General features: G+C 46.5%; 1 protein-coding gene across 1 annotated transcript in view; it reads right to left on the reverse strand.

Annotated features, from left to right (window-relative positions):
- Nucleotides 1-19466, reverse strand: part of LOC148759136 (uncharacterized) — a 116304-nt gene that overhangs the window by 80686 nt on the left and 16152 nt on the right. The window lies entirely within an intron of this gene.

Below are 19466 nucleotides of genomic sequence, written 5' to 3' on the forward strand. Positions count from 1 at the left end.
CATACCTTTGGTAAAGTAGTCCTTCTGTGCATTAATTTTACTCCTGAACTCATTGAACTGCCTCGTGAGTTTTCTTGTATCTCATTGAGATTCTTCCTGGCTGCTATCTTGAAATCTCTATCACGTAGATCACAATCTTTCGTGACTTTGACTTGGTTTCTGGAGAAGTGTCGTTGTCTCAGTGTTACCCTGTTACCCTGGTTGTTCATGCTGCTGGATGGCTTGTTCCTCTGCAGGCTCATTTGAAGTAGTGAACACTTTCTTATTGATGTACATTTTGATGTGAGCAATTCAGCAGGTAGATAATTAGACGTCTCTGTTTTGTTTTTCAGTAGCTGATGCAATAGCACAGTTTCTGTTTTCTTTCACTGGTGCTACTTGTGCCTACGGGGTCCAAGTGTGGGGGCTTAGCTGTGAGTGTGGGAGTGCTGGCCTGGGTGACCAGCATGATGGGTGTTGCCGCTGTATCCAGATCACGAGATTCTCTGGGCACCAGCACCTTGGGAGGGAACAGGGGAAAGCGCTGGTTGAGGAGAGCCTGTCTTGAGCCCACTGAGCCCACCTGGTTCCCTGTGGCCCTGGTAGGACTGTGCTGTGGTTGGAGGCTGGAGAAGTATTTCTGCTGCTGCTACTGGTCTCTGGTGGTGCCAGCACTGCTGCAACTGGGGAGGGTTGGGATTCTTGTGGAGGTGGGGGGATGCTGCTGCTGCCCCTCTTACCCTCCACTGGGCTGTGATGTGGGGGTTGCGCCCCAACCCCTCCACTGCTACTGCCTTTGCTGGGGCTTCAGGCTCGGCCTGTCCACCTGGCACCAGGTGTGGGCCTGTTCCTGTCCTTCCCCCCATCCTGCCTCCCTTTCACTTCCCATACACCCTCCTTCCCTTTACGGCTGTGGGATCTTTTAGGCGTCCTAGTGTGTGGGACAGAGGAACCTCTTTTGGGCTAGAGATGTCCAACTAGTTATAGATGTTAGAGGAGATGCAACGTTGTTGTGTCATTTGCCATAATGTTGACATCACCTTCTAAGATAGCCATTTCTGTCAATGCAGATTAGTTTGTAATTTTGATGGTATTTTTATGGCCCGCTTAATGACAAACAAAACAGCATAGGCCTGTGCTAAATGAGGTTTCAACCTTGTTTTTTCATTTAACTTCATCATAACATAGCATAGCAGAGCCAAGTATTTTGAGACAGCCTTTTGGTCGTATAGGATCTCAGTGCTTCGAAGTGCTGACATTGGAATACTGGGTACAAAAGGAAAGTGTATGTCTAATGTTTTGTGAGTTGTTCAGCGTGATACATACTTCAAATGTTCTCCTTAGTCATCTCCAGAAAAATCAGAAGATGAAAGAGTGTAACTGCAGAAGCTACGCAAGAGAATATGCTTGTGGACAATTTTTCTTTAATTAATTTTTGGTAGGAAAGATGTATTTAGTTTTTCAGTATTTCTAGATAAACTGATAAATGGTTTACTTTAAACTCAACACCTTTTTTCCAAGGTAGACACTATCCCCTTGTGGGGCGTTGATTTGCCCAATCATGCAAGCCTGATTAAGAGAGATAAAAAAGCGCTACTCCATCAAGATACAGAGATGTCTCCCAATCACAACAGAATGCTGGAAAGACTTATGGTCCAGCTGTGATGATGTGAGGTTGGCTAGAAGTGTGCTAGGAGATAAAGAGAAATCTCTTTTGTGGTATAAGTTTTGCTTGCTATATATAACCACAACATGGCTAATGCATTAGTTGGTTGATATCAGTCAACCAAGTTTTATTTTCAGGAAAAGAAAGGTTCCTTTAAGGAAGAATTTCCTCAGTTTGAGTTTGCTTTCTATCATTAAAGTTTTTCTCCTTCAAGTTCTGTTTCCTGTGTTGAGGAATGTCTGTGCTTTGTATATTGAGTGTGTTGACTGCTATTAATCGGAGTTCTGATATCAGTCTCAGTTTCTTTTTTTTTATTCATGACTTTAAAGCTTCCAATTATTTAGAAAGTTACTATTTTGTTTCTCATGCCTCAATATTGTTGAACTACATGACAAAGTTTTATGTATTTATTTTTTCTGAGTCAGAAATTGATGGCAATTTCCTGAATATGGGGAAGTAGCTGGCATGTTACTCTAGCCTCAGTAAGAAGTCCTAAAGCCCATTCCTGGTCCGCAGCTCATTGGTTTGCTGACCTCAGGTGACCTCTAATCTCTCTGAGCCTTGGTTGCATGTTATGTAAAATTACGGACTTTGACTAAATCAGTGACTTTCTGACTTGAAAAATATTTATTTTTCAGTCTAATACGGTTCTTTTAAAAAATTTTTGCACGAACCTATATTATATAAAATATAGACAAGTAGAGCTGCCTAGCTAACGGAGAGATGGAGACTCTGAGATTTTGTGTTCCTGCGGGGTCCCCAGTGGAACCTTAGATTTCTACGGGACAGAGTCTGAGAAGTACCGGTTATGAGAAAACCCTTCTAGTGAACCCCTTGAATTAAAGTTCGTGGATACATTCTTTTCCTGTGTATAATTTTCTCACCTGTCTATATTTTTGAATAATGGAAAAGTATAAATAAACTTGCAGAAGCATTCTCCTTCTTAATATTGGACTTCAAGCTATTTCTACTATCTGAACACAATCCTCACCTACAAATAAACATAAAGATAATCGAAGTAAATATCTAGGAAAAGGGCTTTGGGGAAAAGAAAATAATGTTACATTTGTAGTTCCCCTTTTCAAGTCATGTAAAAATGTGATTTGCATTTTATATTTTGTTGATTAATTGGAATTAAAACTGTTTCATGACAGGCCTCTCCCTTCACCTGGTATTGGGTTGTTGTTTTTACAAGGCCGTCTAGTAATGTTGTCACATTATTCATTTTATAAGCCTTTTCTATGAAGCTATTGACAAAAAGGTGTTATGGAAAACAGTCTCTGCAAATATTGGAAACCATGATGGCCAACAGATTTGTCTTCACCCCTGAATTTGTAAAGGCATTGGGTGTCATATTATCGTTGTCACCACACTGTCTATTATGTTCTGGACATTATTGTAAGCCCCGTTTCGGTCATGTAGTGAGAGGATACCTTTCAGAAGGAAGGATTAAATAAGAAAACTTTAGACTGGGACACTTGCAGTATAGAGTTTGAAATATTCCCATACATTTCGTAATTAAGTAGACTAACTACAACCACTCGAATACTTCAAAAATTGGGCCTCCCTCATTTGTAGAAAGAATACAAAGTTACAATTAAATAATTATGTATTCTTTTCGTTGTTACTAATTCTTTAGTCATGAATCAGAAACTAAATTTGAAAACTGGGTCTAGGCCATACTTTCTAAGTCAGATTTCCTGTAATCTTTGTGTCCATACAAATATAAATGTTTCAGTCATAATACAGACAAGAAAATAGTTTTTGTGATTGTTGCAGCCAGCAGAATTTTCACGTGACGTGACAGGGCCACAATCATCATTTTATGTATTTAAGGTTCTATGCTGAGCAATAGCCTAGAACACACCGTAAGATTAATTTTAAAAGTGCAAGAAACGATTAAGATAAAAAACCCATAAAGGAAAAAATCCATTAAGAAAAAACTGATTAAACTTTTATAAAGGGCTGTTTTTCTAAGGATTGAAAAGTAATGCATTCACTGTAAAATATGACTTGTTTGATCTTTGTAGGAATCAGATCACACCTCATTCTTCTGAAATTGTGTGTATTCAGCAGACCAATTTCAACTGTACTTTTGATCGGATTAGTCTAAACAGCATCACCTATATATGTTCTCTAGTAAATTAAAATGAGTAGAAATTTATTTTATTTATGTGATTACTTTTGTGTGTATTTACACAATGCCCAAGCAAGGTCTACTCTTTAAAGGTGTTATGTAAAGGCCACATTCCTACATTAAAGCCTCTTGTTTAACTTAAATATTGTAACTAAGATTTGATTTATTTCAGGAGCAGCAGGAGTTGGTGGAAAGCATAACTAGAGATGTAGAAGAAGGTAGGTGGCCAAAATGTACTGATTCCAGTTAGATACCATTAATTTCTGAAATAAACAATAAAGAATATGGCATCCTTCTCCATGTTTTGATAATAGATACTACAATAACTATTTTCTCATGCATTGCAAGTGGGAAAGTTGAAAGCATAAACAAGCATTATGAAGAATACATTTCTTCCTCATTTATTCATCACGTGTAGCCTTTCGAAAACCTCAAAGTCCATGTATCTCTTTTTATTTCTGGCCGTCCCCTTCCTTTCCTCTACCACCCATATGGAACTTTTAACTTGCACATTGAAAACTGGGCTTCATCAACCTATCCTGTTTTTGCTAGTGATATAAGGCCCAGTAACCAGGCTCATCTAGTAATACTTAGGCAATTACAGTCCATATAGCTGTCACCTGATCGGTGACATTTAAACCTCCAGTCATTGACTTTGTCATTGGTTTACCTTTTACCTTCAGGAGAAACATCAAATACTTTTGCATGGTTAAAACCACCCAAATCAATTTACTTCTTGCCAAATAATTCGGCCTTGTCTCTTGCTACTAACTCTAGTCTGCCCCTTTGCTCTAGCATCTATTGATAGCTAAACTAGACTACTTCTCATTCCACGCTGTTCTTCCCCACTCTAGTCTTTGCATCTGCTTCTTCCTTCTATGTGGCATGCTTTTTCCTTGTCCTTCAGATATGAACATACATATCACCTCCACCAAAAGGCAGACAATATTGACACAAAGCCAGGAGGTCCCTTCTATGTGTTCCGATAATGCCCTGCTTTATATTTGTATGGTATATGTGACTCTGAATGGAAATGGCCTCAGAGGATCAGGCTAAGGAGGTGGGAAAGGGCCCAAGTGTGGGCTCCATCACTGTTCCCGCCTCGGGGCAGAGCTGGACCGATTGTGTCTAGACTGTTCCAGATTACAAAACTACAAGTCTTACCCCGTGGGCAGCCGCACAGGGATTGCTAAACATATTTGGATTTCTCCCACCAACAGAAGAGAGGCCTTAGGATACAAAAAGCAGACAGACAAATGAAGCTCTAATTAGTCTCCCTTCCCTGTATTCTGTTTTTTTGAAATGCTTTTATCAATGGGCCGCTTGTCACCATCTCTGCCCCACAGCTTATAAAACTGAGCCCACGAAATGTATCAATGGCTGGGCCCCATCAAGACAGGAGGTGACAGTGGGGGGAAACTCAAACTTTACAACCACAAACCCTTTCACAACCGAGTTGTCCTTGCTGTGCCCGTCAGGGAGCCAGGTGACGGAGGCGGTCTGTGCCACCTTTCTAGACTGAGCCCGGAAAGCGAGAGGGGGAACTACACAGACTTTCCCTGGAATTTCAGTTTTTCCATAATTTAAAATGAAGTTATGTTTCCTGCTTGAGCACCTTCTTTCATAAAACCATCCTGCCGATAAAGGTGAAAATTTGTCACCCTTCAAGGCTTACAACTCATTCTGGCATTCTGTCTGTGGATATCTCCAATGGGGAGGGCTCAGGCTGAGTATAGGAAACAACAAACAAACTGGAGAGCATCCGAAGGTGACAACAAGGCAGGGGGGACTAGAAATGAAGTGATGTGAGAGACAGCTGGTGGAGGCGGAGACGACAGAGGGTAGCTGTTGTCAAATACTCCTGGATTGTCATGTGGACAGGGGAGCGGGTTCGCTCTCTTGGGCTCTGCCCTTTTACCCCGCAGAAAACTGAGGCTTAGAGCACCAACATCTGGCAATGCTAAGCATCTGGGCAGCCAGACCTGGTCTGAGAAGCGGGGCTATGCCCCAGGGCCTGCACCTGACCCACTGCACTGCTCACTGGAAACCACCTTGGTCTTCAGAGACCTACCTGTTAAAGAGTTAGCTGGCTGTACCCCAACGCACCACATACATGGCTAAAAGGAAGCAGGGTCTGTTTTCCAAATATGATCCAATAAGCATGCACTGCTCTCATAAAAGAAAACGACAAAACTTATCTAGATGTTCAAGCTCAGCCCACCATCTCGCAACCAAAGGTGTGTCCATTTAAGAACTAGCTGGCCGATGTTCAAAAAATAAAAAATAAAGAGCTGTCTGCAAAGACGTGGAGAAACTAAAACCCTCATACACTACTAGTGGGAATGTAAGATCGTGCAGCTGCTTTGGAAAACAGTCTGGCAGTTCCTTAAGAGGTTCGATATACAGTTACCATGTGTCCCAGCAATTCCACCCCTAGGTATTGGTCTAAGAGAAATGAAAACACATTTACATCAAAAATAGTTCATAGCAGTGTTATTCATAGCAATCAAAAGGTGGAAACAAGCCAGATTATCGATCTGTCAGCTGATGGATGAACAAACAACTGTAGTATGTCCATACAATGGAATATTACTCAACCTTAAAAAGGCATGAAATTCTGACATAGGCTACAACATGGACGAACCTGGAAAATATGCTAAGTGAAATAAGCCAATCACAAAACACCACATAATGTATGATTCTATTTATATAAGCTGTCCAGAATCGGCAAATCTACAGAGACACAAACTAGACTAATAGTTGTCTAAACTGAGGATGGGGGAGAAATTGGGAGATGACAGTAACTGCTAATGGGTACGACGTTTCTTTCTGGGTTGACAAAAATGTTCTAAAATTGATTGTGGTGATGGTTATAGAACTAAGAACATGATAACCACCACTGACTTGTACATTTTAAATGAATGAATTTTATGCTTATGAGCCATATCTCAACAAAGCTGTTTATCAAAAAGAACCAGTTGGCTATCTTCCTTAATTTTAACAGATTGCAGAGAATCTGGTAAGGGATAGAAATTATGAAATTAAGTGATGGAAGGCTCCCAAACGCACTACCTCTGCCCAAGATGTCATTCACTCATTCAAACAATATTTATCAAGAACCTACTACAAGCCATAATTTAGAATGCACGACATCAGAGGTCAATAAACTAGAGCCCACAGGCAAATCCAGCCACCAGGCCAAACATGCCAACCTCCGTGCTGGATGCCAGGGGTGTAGGGGAGGAAAGGGATGAGTGAGAGCAGCCCGGCCTCTCCTTGTGAGGTTTACGGCCCAGGGAGGAAGACAATCAGATACTGCGGACACACAGGTGAGACACAACCATATATGGAGAGAAGTGCTATGAAAGAAGGAGCCCACAACCTGTGAGTCCACAGAACAAGGGACTGACCCGGCCCAGGGCTCAGGGAAGGCTTTCTGGCAGATGGACTTGACTCTGAGATCTGAAGGAGCAGGAGGGAGGCACATGTACAAAGGGGGAGGGAACGCGGCCTGGTGAAGGACCAAGGCTGCAGAGCAGAGCGGAGGGCCGGGCCTGCAGGGCAGCCAGAGCTCCCCGTCTGTGTTGCCCTGCCAGTCCCGGCCTCACAGCCCCAGGCCCAGTCACTGGAGACTGTGGGAGGGGGCTGAGCCACCTGCCAGCACTGCCGGTGTGCAAACCCTCTGCCAGATGATCTGTGAAGGCAGACGTAGGAGAGTTAATCCACCAAAAAATGTTTCTTCATCACCTAATGAAGCGCCCATCATTTTACCCAATATCCTACAGGACACAAAATAAGAAACCGCAACCCCTGACTTCAAAGGGGAAACGGCAGTTGAGGAAACAAGCCCAAGTCCTCAGCTCTGCTACTCAAACATGATGGCACCCCCGTTCCCGACACCTGGAATGTATTTCCCCAGGTCTCCCAGAAGGCTGTTCCCTCGTTTCCCTGAGGTCTCTACAGAATGTGACTTATTTCCCTTCCCACCCCACACAAAACAATCCATTAACCCTCTCTCCTTCTCCCCACTCTCCCCCTGGCCCCTCTCCCTTCGTCCCCTCCCCCAACACCTCCCGTGCCCAGGCATTCCCTACGCCCTCCCCTTGCTCAGTTTTCTCCATCACGCTTAACTCTACCTGTTATACATGTACTAGCTTGTTCATTGGCCAGCTCTTACACTAGAATATACGCCTTATGAGGGCAAGACCTTTGATTTTTCACAGCTGTATTGCCAGCACCAAGCCCTGACATAGAGTTAGCTCTCAAATAGATACTGGTGGAATAAATGCAAATACAAAACACTTCAAGAAAATTTAAAGCCTAAATTCCTTGATTTACAACCTTGGGCAAGTTATTTCTTTATGGCTCAGTCTCATTTCTAAAATAAAAATAATAAAAGTATCTACTTCGTGGGTAAATAAGGTAAGTCACATAAATGTTTATTGTCATTATTACCATCATCTTGTGTTATGGGGGAGTTAAAGGGGGAGTTTTAAACACATATCTATCTCATTTAGTTTTCATACAAACCCCAGCAGATAACTTTTATTACAAATTCCCTCTGGACAGATGATGAAACTAAAGTTCAGAGAGACTAGGTCAGCTGTCCAAGGTCACACAGCGTTAGCCGCAGAATTAAAATTCAAACTAGCACCATGGGGCTCCTTCCTCTCTGCCAACCTGCAAACTGAAAATGCCAAAGGAAGCTGGAGGCAGGAGACCAGCGTGTGCTGGAGCAGGTGGGGCGTGTTCAGTCCTGCACCGAAGGAGTAAAGGGACTCAGAGTGAACGAAAGTCATTCTAGGTCAAAAAAAAAAAAAAAAAAAAAAAGGAGGCGGGGCAGTTCTTTTCCACCAAAGCCTTACACTATGGCAATACAAACAAGAGAGGACAATAGTGGAATCACAGGACTGGCACTCGGAGGAAACCTTAGATGCATCCGGTCCAACCGCTTGTGCTGCAGAACAACAAACTGAGCTGCCAGCCTGCGCTGTGAATGGCTGTTAGGGCAGCAGGTTCTGACGCTTCCATGCTAAACGACATGCGTTATTCATATTTATTTAACTCCTCTTCAAAAATCGTAGAAGTAACTCATACTAGCTAGAGAAAATAAGCCACATGAGAAAAAAGTGGTGTCCCCACCAATAGCCACAAACTATGTTCAACAGTTTTATATTTAACAGGGGTCAGAGTTTGAATGTCAGAACAGAGCTGGAACCTGGGTGAACTGTGCTGTTTCCATTTTTGTTTCCAAGTCTGTTTGCAGTTCATTCATTTATTCAGCCAGCGATTATGAGGACGCGGCACGTGACTGCACAGTTCTAGTTACTGGGACTCTGCACCGAAATACAATGACACTTCATTCCTTTCCCACCAAAGCTGGAGAATCTGTTAAAAACAACAATGAGGGCAACTAAATAACCACTACAGCCTGGCCAAAGCTCTCAGAGAGAACACACACATTCACCTCTGCCGCCCCCACATCTCACTAACACAAGAAAGACTTTTAAAGCATAGACCCACAATTTCAAGGAGAGCAGAAGGGAGAACAAGTGTTAATTGACAGGAAACCTAAGGCAGCATCCAGCCCCCCCCCCCCCCCCCCGGGCTGAGACCACAGCAGCAGGATGGCTTGTGTTGGCTTCAGAAAGAGTGCCAGCCCCCACCTCTGCAGGTGACTGTCCCACCCCCAGCCCAGGGGTGTATGCTTTGAAGAAAGTAAAGCATAAGGCCTCTGTGCTGGGAGAACTGAGCACAGGGAAATGCAGGCGCCACACTGAAAACAGGGGGTTAAGTTGAAGTACAGGAGGCCCAGACCCCTGCCCTCTCCCCATTAGGTTCCTGGGCACAAGGGTGAGCCTCAGACCGGTCCAAGCAGATGACAAGATTCCTCTAGGAATCTGAACAGCTCAAGAGAAAACACCTAAGATACCAACTTAAATAAAACAGGCCACCCAGGTCACCCTATATGTGAGGCCCGGAGTCCACAGCACTACACACAGATGCACAAACAGACACAGGCAGACAGAGACACACAGACAGATACACACACAGACACACACACGTACACACACACAGACACAGGCAGACAGAGACAGACACACAGACACAGACACACACACAGAGACACAGACACACATACACACACACAGACACATAGACAGAGACAGACACACAGACACAGACACACACACAGAAACACACACACAGAGCTTAATACCCTACGCAAATATAAGCAGATTACCAAGGACCATTAGACTTCTGGTGAAAGCCTGTCATAGGAAAGACAGAGGAAAAGGAAAAGCGCACACACACACACACACACACACACACACACTATAGGAAATCATGAGGAATAATCTTTCCTCCCAAAAATAAAAGTATCATTAATAGCCTAGGAGAAATAACAGGTGATAGTGCATCCATAAAACCAAAACAGGATGCTATTTTTAAAAAGTGTATTTTTAGAAAACATAAGAACTCTTAGAAATTGAAAATATGCTAACTAAAATGAAAACCTCAATAGAAGCCTATAAGATAAAGCTGAAGAAATCGCCCCCCAAAAGGGGGTAGGGAGTAGGGGTGATAAAATTAAAGGACCAATCGAGGAGATTCAATACTCAAATTGTTGGCGTTTCAGAGGAAAGGAGACAGAAAATGGCAGGAGCAAAAATATCAATGAAGTAATTCAAGAAAACTTGCCAGAACTAAACAACGTGTGTTTCAAGATTGAAAGGTTCCAGAGCACACCAGATGAAAGTGCATCCACACTAAAGCATGTCATTTGTGAAATTTCAGAACACTAGGCAGAGAGAAGACTTTTACATAGGACACTAGAGATTCCAGAGAGAAAAATCATGTTACCTACATAGGATTCAAATTGAAATGGCATTAGACTTCTCTACAGTAACTCTGGCATTTAAAAAACAATTAAGGGCGGCCAGATGGCTCAGTTGGTTAGAATGTGAGCTCCGAACAACAGGGTTGCCGGTGTGATTCCCACATGGGGTAGTGGGCTGTGCCCCCTGTAACTAAAGATTGAAAATGGCAACTGGACTTGGAGTTGAGCTGCGCCCTCCACAACTAGATTGAAGGAAAATGACTCAGAGCTGATGGGCCCTGGAAAAACACACTATTCCCCGTATTCCCCAGTAAAAATTTAAAACAAAACAAAACAAAAACTGTTAGGAGAGCTACTGAGTGTTTAAATTATTAAAAAAAAAAAAAAAAAAAAAGACAATTAAGCAATGCTTTGCACGCACAGAAAGATCCCTAGCGCCTAGAATCCTGCAGTGTGAATACTTCTTCTATCGCAAGGCCTCCTGTGTGGTCCAGTGCACTGGCCCTGGTGCCTTGACCGCATTGGGTTACTCACTGTGCACCTCTAGGGTAGAGACGGGTTCGATCCTGTCCATAACCTGGGCACACGGTGCTACGGGCTTCCCTAAGGAAGGCACTCAGCCCAGCAAGGGGGAGCATGCAATGCTTAGAGGACGGAAGTGACATCTAGACTGAATCCTCAAGGACAAGTAACGGATACACAGCCTGAAGTCCAGGCTGCAGAGTACATGCAAAGGCTTGGGGACACGTCACAATCCATCTAACGGTGACCGCAGACAAGAATCCTAGTCGACAGGCAAAACTGAGGTGAGGAACAAACAAATCTGTGCTCAAGTGGCACCGTGGTGTTACCAGGTATTTGGGTTGGTTGCAATCATCTTTTCCAGAACAAGCTATATACGAATCAATAAAATGCTACCAATCTAAGCATGAAGAATGAAGACATGGAGGCAGAAGGTTGGCTCTGGATGTGACCTCGGGGTCCCTGGAGCAATCTGGCAAGCCCAGAGGGCACAGGCCACCATGAAGCCAGTGCCCTAAACAGAAAGGGGAAACCAGACCTTACAACAAGCTTGCAGAGGCCTGGGATAAAGGGTACCTGGAACCACGGGCTGACTGGGGCAGGGAAGTTCTCTGCTCAGGGGCCTCCTCTCCTCCCCCAACCTGTGAAAGCCAGAGCTGTCAGCTCAGAAGACCTCAGGCCGGCAGCCAAAACACTGCGATTACAATCCAGGTCTCCAGGCCACCTCCCACCCCTTACCGTCCTGCCTGGCTGACCTCAGGTTTCCGTGCAGATTTTCACTTGCTGGATTTCAAGGTAAGAAGAAACAGCCAAGGATGAATAACAGTCTGGCCCCACCACCAGTCTAACTCAGATTTATGGAGGCAGCTTTCTAGATAGCGCCTCCGGCCCTCAGCGCCTCTCCCCACCCGTGGAAGGAGGCAGCTGGGGCTCCAGTCTAATTGGATTCACACAGCCCCTAAATGATCTCGTGCTTTGCAGTGGTGGCTTCGGCAGTGGCAGTGAGGTTTCTGAAACAGAAACAGTCAGGGTCTGTTTGCCTCGCTTCTGTGGCTGGGAACCTGCTGTGATCTCAGCAGCCAAGAAGGAGCCTTTCCTTCCCCAAATGGTCCTTTGCCACGCCGCCGAACACTGTGCCGTCCTCCCCGGGGCCTGCCAAGGTCTGGCTCTGCTGATAGTATATGCTCAACGTCAAGGGGTGCACTCAGCTCCAGCTCCCAGAACCGGGGCCCAGGCTGGCCTGACGCAGCCAGGGAGCCCAGCCAGAGGTGCTGTCTTCTCTAACGTTAAGAATCTCCTGCTTCCCACCGCCAGGGCCCTTCTTTGCTCACTTTGCAGACATTTCACATTTCACAGATGTAACACTTCCCAGTCTGTGGCTCTCAGAACTTGAACCACTTGCGCGTCGTCCGTCTCCAAGCTTGTGGGGAGCCATGGTTGCAGTTAACTTTAAAGCCTTAACAGAATGGCTCGGTTTATACTTAACCTATTTCCTCCCACTGAAGCAATTGTCTCTGCCTGCATCTGGAGAGTGTTTGCATGCTGCTCAGGAATGTGGTGGGAGTGGCCAGTTCCCAGAACAGAAGGCTGATGCCTATCAGGGCTATTGATAAGATAATTACATTTGGGAGTTTCAGTAAATTTTGTGTCTCCTGTGTTAAAGTTAAAGATTCACTGTTAACTAGGTAATGCATTTTTGTACTTGCTAAACTGCACGTTCACAGAAGGTATAAATTCTGGGGACAAAATAAACTCAGCGTCTCCAGGAACACTGGGGTCCACGATCGCCATCATCAAAGTGTGAGTGCCTTCTTTCATTCCCACTCCACTTGTCAGGAACCATTCGACTCCTGGCGGCTGGCCCGCTACACAAGCTGTCAGTCTTTACTACACAAAAGGGAAAAGCGGAGGTATGGGGTGGGGTGGGCCAAAGGTGGGTGCTGTGGGCACCGCGCTGCTGTCACAAACCCTGTGCCAAGTCAGCCGCCAGCTGGGAGTGCCCGTCTCTGACACAGGCACCCCAACAGCACACTGTGGGTGTGGGAGGGTGTGCGCATGGGTGAAGCAGGCCAGCACGCGAGCAAGTATGCATGTGTGTGAGAACATGAGTGTGAACAGCATGTAAGTCCACGTGCAAGAGTGAGCGGGCATGCTATGGTGAACGTGTATGTGTGAGGGGAGGACAGCGGCGAGTGAGCGTGTGTGAGCAAGCACGTGTGCGAACAGGAAAGTAGGAACAAGCAGTGAGTTTGTGTGCAAGAGTGAGTATGCATGGTGTGTGCATGTGGGGGGGGCAGGGTGCAGGTGAGTATGTGTGAGCGAGCTTGTGTGAGAACATGAGAGTGAGTGTCTGTGAACAAGAAATATGAGTGCGTGTGTGGCCGTGAACACAGAGCAGGCCCCGGGCAACTTGAGACAACTCCTCGTAAAGGCAGAGAGTACCAGCCCTCCTCACCCACCCACCCCAAACACACACACACACACACACACACACACACACACACACACACACACACAAATCCAGAGGCCACAGCACAGGGCAAACACAAACCCAGAATCCCCAGTGTCCCACCTCAGTCACCTCTTCCCTCCCTGCCCACGCCTGGGCCTCCGGGTCCCCTCTCTCACTCCAGCCTCACACTCTGACCCCAATTTTCCACCCTGAAGCAGGTTTTTTTAAGACAAGGAAAAATCGCCTTACTTCCTGAGGGAGCGATAAATATAAGGGTTCTGGAAGTGACATTCTGAAAGTGGTCTGAGCTACTTGGGAGAAAGGGGGTAGATAAAATACAGGCATTTTGGACCACATGTCACCAAGAGAGGGAGGTCCTGTCTGCAGGGAGAGGCAGTGGCCCCCTGCCGCCTGCCTCAGGGCGCTGGGCCCCGTCTGGGAGCCTCAAGTAACAAGACTTGTCTACTATGCCAACACAAAGACACAGACCCACAGGCCCAGAGAGACTGCTGTCTGCAGAGAGGGCACAGGTTCCTCTCCCCAAGCAGCCTTCCCTCCTGTAGAAGCAATTTGCCACGCCCGCCACCAAATCAGCCAGTTAAGGGAGAGAGCCTGCCCCTCACCTCTCTCCTGGGTGGTCAGCTGAACACCTGAGAGCAGCCAAAGAAGGGGCACAGAGTCAGCCTGACCGTCACACCCACACTTTTGTTCAGTGTCATGCTAAACAATCTCTCCCTTTCCTTCTGAATACTGGGCAACAGTCGACAGCACAAACTTTGGAATCAGACTAACCTAAGCTGACAGCCGGCCCTCCCGGCCCTCCCAGCCAAGTCTCTGCTTCCCCCTACCCTACGTAAGATGGAGATAGAGTTTTCGAGATAAAGTCATTGAATAGGACATGCACCTGAGGGGTCTGTGCTGTGCCTGGCACACAATAAATACCTGACAGGTAACAATTATTATGAGTGCTGTTGCTGCTACCTATTCTTTCAATTCTCTACATAGGGGCCAGAGTGATCCTTTTCAAATGTAAAGCAGGTCTGTCTCTTGTTGGTCAAATTCCTCCAATGGCTCCCACCTCTCCCATCATAGAAGCCAAAGCCCTCAAAATGACCTTCAAGGCCCTATATGATCTGAATCCCATGATCTTCCCCTTGCTCACCTCACTCCAACTAGACTGGAGTGAGCAAGCCTACCCGCTCCTACCTCAGGGCCTTTGTACATCCTGTTCCCGCAGCCCTGGGAGGCACCAGCTGCAGAGATCCACAGGGCTTGTTCCACCATCTGCTTCCAGCTCTGCTGAAATGTCGCCTCCTCAGTAAGGCCTTCCCTAAGTGCCCTGTTTAAACCGTATGGAACCCCTGACTCCTGCCCCACCCTCCACCTTTTCCCTCTTTCACTTTTGTCTGTAGCATCTGTCACCATCTGATATACCACAAATTTTAATTATTTATTTATTGTCTGTCTCCTCCACCAAAATATACGCTCTTGAGGACCCGCGAGCCTGAACAGTAGCTGGCCCAGAGGAGCCTCTACAGTATCTGTGGAACGAATGAGTCTCAGGACACTTAGGCTGAGGCTAAGTGAACCAGGCTGAGGCTAGGACTGGAAACAAAGTCCTGGGACCCACTCACAAGTTGTCAGTCCCTGTGGCTTAGTGGCTTCCTCTGGAGAAAAGAGCCTCATTCCAGCCACTTCTCAAGGTCATTGTCAGGGGAAAGGACAGTAAGAGAAAGCTTAGGAATACACTCTGGTGCTTTCACGGTGCAGAGCCCTACAGAAATGAAAGACCCCAGATCTACTTCTCCAGCAGTATCCCCAGGACAAGTGTCAGTCCCAGGGCGGGAGGGGGCTGAGTGCTAAGAGGACACCACAGAGGAGCCGCACAAAGGCGGTTCCTGCTTCGAGGAGCTGGCTGAGGCAGGTGTGAGGTCCTCCGATCAGCGGGCACATCGGTGTTCTTCCCCACTGAAGCCCTGCTCCCCAGACCTGCATGCACACAGTAGGTGTGCGATAAATGTCTGACAAACACATCAATGAGCAAATCCCATACTGATAACCAAATAGAGACTAGAAAGTTCACCAATATTAAGATCCTGAATAAAATATTAGTTGACCTGCAACAGCATGCAGACAACAGCTACAATGGGTAAGACTGACAGAAACATATATTTTCATTATCTTCATATCATGGGCAAGTGTATTCTAAGGTAGACACTAAGGAATTGGTGAAGAAAGCCCCAGGGACTAGAGAACAAGCTCAGAAAACCTCTTTGCAGTGAGTGCATTAAGAATTAGGCCAAAATACTGCAGAACGTGACAGAATGGATTCCGTCAATATTAGATGTTATGATTAGCACAACTATTAGTGCTTTTATTATTGTCTTGGCGGCCCTCCAATGGAACAAGCAGGAAACTAGGAGACAAAGCACTTCGGCATGCTATCTAACAGTCAGTGGCCTGCGCACACTGCTTCCCTGCTGAAACCTATCTTCCTCACCTGTAAAATGAAAGGGAACATGGCACAGCCCTGGCCACATGGATGTCGGTTCTCCCTTCTCCAGGATGCTTCCGTTCAGCCCCCAAATGTCTATTGCACGCCTGCTTTGTACCAGATGACATTTCTGACACTGGATGGACAGAGGGCATACACACAGGAACTCCCCTCACTCTCTGGGAGTGCCCTTTTCAGCTGACTTTGTAGGCCAAATGCAGTCAGGCCCCAGCCCTCCAAGTACGTCAGCTTCCAAATAACATTCCCCTTCCTCCATAGGAGAAAGGACTCTCGTTTCCCAAGGGTTCTGTGCTGCTGCTGAGGAAAAGGCTAAATCTGCAATGTTCAGGGCAGTGAACACTGCTCTGGGAAGTCAGGAGCCTCACGCACGAGAGGACATCCTCAAATAAGCACTTCCTCCAGCTCCTCCGTGAGGCCTTATTCTTCCCATTTTGCAGAAGAAGAGACTGAGGCTTTGCCCATGTCAAACTTGTAGACGAGGAAGGCTCTAGAGGACAAGGCTAAGAGGACAGAGCACCCTGAGTCTCCAGGAGCACTCCTCCACATGACAGCCCGGCTCAGCTAGCTGAGGAGAGAGGAGTAGCACCAGGAGAGAGGTTGTCAAGGGCTCGGGGCCCCTGGGGTGAAGCCAGGCCACTCAGCTGCTGGAAGCTCTCATCTCAGACCCGCTTTCTGCAAAGCCCTCGCCCCAGAGCCCACCCAGCTGTGACTTACCGCCCTGGGCCCAACCGCCTGCTACAGAAACAACGAGGCGGCTAGGGAGGCACCTCGGATTTCCCTAGCAGACCCCCAAGATTTATAAGTTACCTGGCAAAGGCTCCTTTCACAGCAAGGTTGAGCAGCAGCCTCAGTGAAACAGAAGACGGGCCACTGGCTCATAGCCCCTTCCAAGTGGCCCCTGCCACTCTCCTCCGGCCACTGAGCTGCCCACACACCGACCCTCCCCAGGGCAGAATCTTATTTGAAGCTCTCTGGAGGACATCTTAAAAATGGGCAAAGGCAGGTGCTTAAAGATTCTCTCAAGGATTCTGCCAGGACCACTATTAAATGCGCCTCCAGAGTGTACAGTGTCCTGTCCTAGGCCCGTGGGGTGACACTTCCTTAGGAGATTCCAGTCCAGAGAGGAGAGGGGCCCATGAGAGGAAGAGACGAGGCTCAGAGAAACAAGCCAACAAGCAGGTCAGGGGTGGCAGTGTCTGCTCACGCGCTGTGCATGAGCACTGGGAATGGCTGCAGCAAGCCTGCCAGACTGTGCCGTGGGGGGCAGCGCGAGAACAACGCGCTAACCAGTCATCCACTGTCTCAAAGGCACTGTGTGTCCTGACACAGGAGACAATGCGACAAGGTGCTGACACAGGGGCCAGCCCGGATCAATAGGGTGCCAGTCAGAATGACGGAGACAAGCACAGACATTGGCAGCTAGCCTGCAAGGCCCGAGAAGAAATCCACTTTAGTTAGGCCAGGATGAAGGGGTGAGGGTTTGCACAAAACAACAGTCAGGAACACGTTCCAGGTGCGTTTTCTGAATGTGTGTGTAGTTTGGGGATGGGCAGTTGCAAGGGGGGATGAATCCTGGGGCTCAAAGAGAGGAGTAAGATTTCAAATCACTGAGGAGGAAGGTATCTTAGAGATTATCACATGCAAAATACCCAACCTTACAATCCCAAGCCCAAAGTCCCTGATCAATAAATAGCAGTTTTTGCTTAACCTACAGCAGTGACGGGGGTTCACTACCTCGCTAGATAGCCCATTCCTAGCCATGAGAAAGTTCTCCTGGAACTGGACCCAAATCTCACCTCCTGGAATCCCCACCCGTCGGTCCTAGGTTTGGCCTTTTGAAGCCAAAGGATACATTTAATCCTTCCTCTTCCACATCAACCCCGAATGTGTTACAAAACCATTATTGTGTCCCCCTCCCATAACATTCCATAAAAATAACTTCAAGACAAAATGATTATTCCCAAACCCTTCATCCATTTCCCATGTGGTACAGTTTCTGCCATCTTAGTCACCCTCCTCTGGATGAGTTCAAATTTGCCAGTGTCCCAACCAGAAGTAACAAAACCAGATGCTGCAGATGTGGTGTGAGCTCCGTAGGGCAGAATCTAGTCTGCACTCGCGGGAGCTGAGCTCCCCACACAGGACAGTACTGCTCAGCAACTTCACGGCATGGTTAGCTTGTATTTTCTTGCATTGATATATTCAATTCATAAACATGAGCTGCCGACTATATGCTAGGCACTGGGCTAGGTACACAGGGTACTAAGGAAAAGCCATGTCATCTGTGTGCTCGGGGAGACAGCCTACTCAGAGAGATTAAAAACCAAAAACATAAAACCATGGGGAAAGGAACGTGCTGCTGCAGCCTTGCAGGAGGCTGACGAGAGATACCTCCCCCAGCGAGAAGGATGACGCCTCAGGTTAGTCTTCCAAGATTACAGGACTTGTCTACAGCCATAGGGACTGGACATACCCCCCACCTTGAACAGCTAAAATTTTGGACAGAACACACGAAACAGCAACTTCAGACAATGGAAAATAGACAGCACAGAGCTATGCTCCCTGAGAGAAAAGAACAAAAGGGTGCATCCTATGACCGCCCAGCCTACTACCTGGAGGCAGCTTCCACACAGCAGCACAGGGGCAGGAACCCAAATGGAGCCCAGTGGTCCCACCAAGTGAGGAAACAGAAATTCGACTTCACAGAGCTAGAGTTTTTAGGGTGCAATACTAGAGGGGAGGGGACTGCACAGAGAGGGTGCCCTGGAGGTCTACAGAAGAGCCCCCTTGAATCTCCGCTGATCTGCACATGTGTGGGGTGAACCTCCACAAGGCTGAGGAAGGAACCAACGGAAGGAAAGCAACAGGCCAAACAATTTGTGGAGCTCACACAGCACCAGAAAGAGTTCACATTCCCACCCACGAAAGTGGGGAGACGTCATAACACATGGGGCACTAGACAGAATCCCCAGAAGAGTGATGCCTTAGTAACGACGTTAAATTAGCCCCAACTAAAGCCTGGATCCACCCAAACAAAGCTTAAAAGCAAGCCTCAAAATCATTAAACTGATCTTAAGCAATTTAAATGCATGCCAGAAGAAAGTCCAATACTATTTAAAGAAATAAAACCAAACCCAGCAAGATTAAATTCACAATGTCTGACACCCAATCAAAAATTAGCAGGCATTCAAAGAAGCAGAAAAATATGATCCATAAACAGGAGAAAAATCAGTCAATAAAACAGACCCCAAAATACAGAGATGCTGAGCCTCGTAGACAAGGAAGAAAAACAACTATAATAAGTATGTTCCGTACGCCCGAGAATGTAGAGGAAAACAAACGTGAGGAGAAAAA

This window comes from Rhinolophus sinicus, chromosome 1, assembly GCF_057876585.1.
Source record: "Rhinolophus sinicus isolate RSI-liver-muscle chromosome 1, RSI-T2T, whole genome shotgun sequence".
NCBI lineage: Eukaryota > Metazoa > Chordata > Mammalia > Chiroptera > Rhinolophidae > Rhinolophus > Rhinolophus sinicus.